This window comes from Halichoerus grypus, chromosome 5 (genome assembly GCF_964656455.1).
Source record: "Halichoerus grypus chromosome 5, mHalGry1.hap1.1, whole genome shotgun sequence".
Taxonomy (NCBI): domain Eukaryota; kingdom Metazoa; phylum Chordata; class Mammalia; order Carnivora; family Phocidae; genus Halichoerus; species Halichoerus grypus.
Window position 1 is genome coordinate 94,465,888 of NC_135716.1, and position 2,653 is coordinate 94,468,540.

A 2,653-nucleotide genomic window follows, 5' to 3' on the forward strand; every position below is an offset into this window, starting at 1 on the left:
GTACTGAAGGAAGCAGGACCCTATTTCACCCAGACACAAACTTCTACCTTCTCTGTCTTCTATCAATCTTAGAACTTGAAAGAGAGTAGGTTGTAATAGGAATGTTTATAAATTAACTGTTTTGAATTCAAATGAGGTCAGATCTTTTCTGATGATAAGGACTGGCCAGTTAGGTTATAGAGTGGCCATTTTCTTTCTTTCTTTTTTTTTTTAAGATTTTATTTATTTCACAGAGAGACACAGCAAGAGAGGGAGCACAGGGGGAATGGGAGAAGGAGAAGCAGGCCTCCCGCCGAGCAGGGAGCCCAATGCGGGGCTCGATCCCAGGACCCTGGGACCATGACCTGAGCCACCCAGGCTCCCCAGAGTGGTCATTTTCCATAAACAGAATGAATTAAGTGCCAAGGTTTTGACAATGATATATTTAAAGCATATATAACACAATGTACAATATGCCAGGAACTACAAACTTGTACTATTAAAACTTACACATTTTAGTAGTCAAGGTATAAAGGGTACATAGTTTCCAAAGTTCTCTTTGGGACAAAACAGTTGAAGACCGCAGACTTGGGAGTCACTAGAACATACACTAGTTTCCTTCAAAGTAGATTTAGGATGTTAGGTTAAGAGACCACAGAAGGGTATAAATTAGGACTTTAGATCATTGAGTATTTTGCTTAATTTTTTTTTCACCTCACATCAAATGTGAATCTTATAAAAGACTGTAGTTGTGAAAGAAAATTGATTTGGTAGCTGTCTAAAAAGACCTCCAGCAAAGGATATTATGGGATGCAATACTAAGCAAAAACTTAACTGAAATGATATCTGTGTTAACAAAATTATAGGCAGAGATAAGAATAAATCCAGAAACCCTAAAGAGCAAGCATGCTTGACATCCTTAAAGATAGTAAGAAAGCCAGTGTAGCTGGAGTGATATGAGCCACGGGGGACGAAGGTAGGAAATAAAGTAAGGAAAATGATATAGGGCCTTTGTAGCATTTAAAAACTGGCTTTCCATTCTTTCCATTCTGTGACTGGATCCCAGGCTTCAGAAGCAGGTGTGTGAATTAGATCCAGGCAGTCAAGGCTTCCACAGTGACTAGCCCTGATTGAAACAAGCACTTACTAATTATGTTGCTAGAGTGAACATTCTGGGAATTCTGTTGCCTGGAAAGAAGCTAGGATTGTAAAAAAAAAAAAAAAAGAAGAAGAAGAAGAAGAAGAAGAAGAAGCTAGGATTGTTGTGGAGTGTGTAGGCTTGGAGTTACTGGCCCTCATCTTGCTTCAGTGAGTTGCGGGCCTAAGAGTGGAAACAATGCAGAAGAAAGTAGAACTACAAAGAGGAAAATATTGCTGACCACATCATTTGGTCCTTGGAGCAGGCTGTGCCAAAGTCTGAGCCCCCACATTAGATTTCTTGGTTACAGGAACCTTAAGCATTTTATTTTTGTTCAAGTCAGAGTGGATTATGTATTTGGTCACTTGCCAACCTAATTAATATAAAGTAAGCAGAAGAAATGGAGTCATTGAATCAAACTGAAAAGGAGTAAATGGCCTGTGAGAAAGGAAGAAAATCAAGAGAGAAGTCAAAAAGAGCATTTAAGACTGCATTTTCAACGATTTGAACAATGGATGATGAATTAATGTTAAAGCAAGGACACATGAAGTTTGTCAAACAAGGCTGGTGAAAGTATCCAGCACAATAATTATCTGTCATCTGCCATCAAATTACAAATTCCTTGGGAGCAGGAACCATATTTTAATTAAATTGCCTTTAGTAAATTAAATGGAGTCACTCAAATGTTTGAATTGCATTTACTCTATGCTGTGCCTTGGATATGTGGGCTAGTAGTTGGGAGATAAGCCTGGGACCAGGAGCAAAGGAAAGATAACCATAGCCCCCACATTAAGCCAGGGATCCCGGCAGAGGCTAAAGTCATCCAGGTCCTTAATGTTCCCTAGCTTCTGGGAGATGCATATTTCTTTCTGGAAGAAAGTGCCCTCAATTTGGGCCCTCAGGTTTCTCAGAGATTAAGGTCTACCACCTAAGCTCATAAACATTACCAAAAGAACAACATGGGAAAAATAATTTTTAAATATGGGAATGCTTCATGAATTTGTGTGCTATCCTTGTGCAGGGACAATGCTAATCTTCTCTATATCTTCCAAATTTAGTATATGTGCTGCTGAAGCGAGCACCAAATGGAAAAATTGAGAAACACATCATCATTGGGAGATTTCAACATACTTCTCTTCACTTATTGATACATGAAGCAGGAAATAGAAAACTGGTAAAGATTTAGAAGACTTGAATAAAAAGTTTGATTCAACAAATAAGCAATTCAAACCCAACAGCTAAAAAATGTACATTCAAACATACATGGAATATTTTCAGATATTAATGTACCAGCCCATAAATGCCAGTCTCATAAAATACCAAAGAATCAAATTGCACCAACCAGGTCATCTTACCACAATGTTGTTAATCATAAGTCAATAAAACAAAACAAAATATTTCCTTTGAAGATTTAAAGAACTCTAAATAACTGGTCTGTGTCAAAGAAGAAATCACAATGGGAATTTTTAAAACAATAGTGGAAAAAACAATAGCGAAATGGAACAAACAATAGTGAAAATACTTAAAAATAGATAG

General features: G+C 37.5%; 1 non-coding gene across 1 annotated transcript; it reads right to left on the reverse strand.

Moving 5' to 3' along the window:
• Positions 1-2,093: 2,093 nt before the first annotated feature.
• LOC118554863 (U6 spliceosomal RNA) lies at positions 2,094-2,199 on the reverse strand. Its single transcript, XR_004926697.1, has one exon. It is a non-coding gene; the product is annotated as a U6 spliceosomal RNA (small nuclear RNA).
• Between the last annotated feature and the right edge of the window lie 454 nt (positions 2,200-2,653).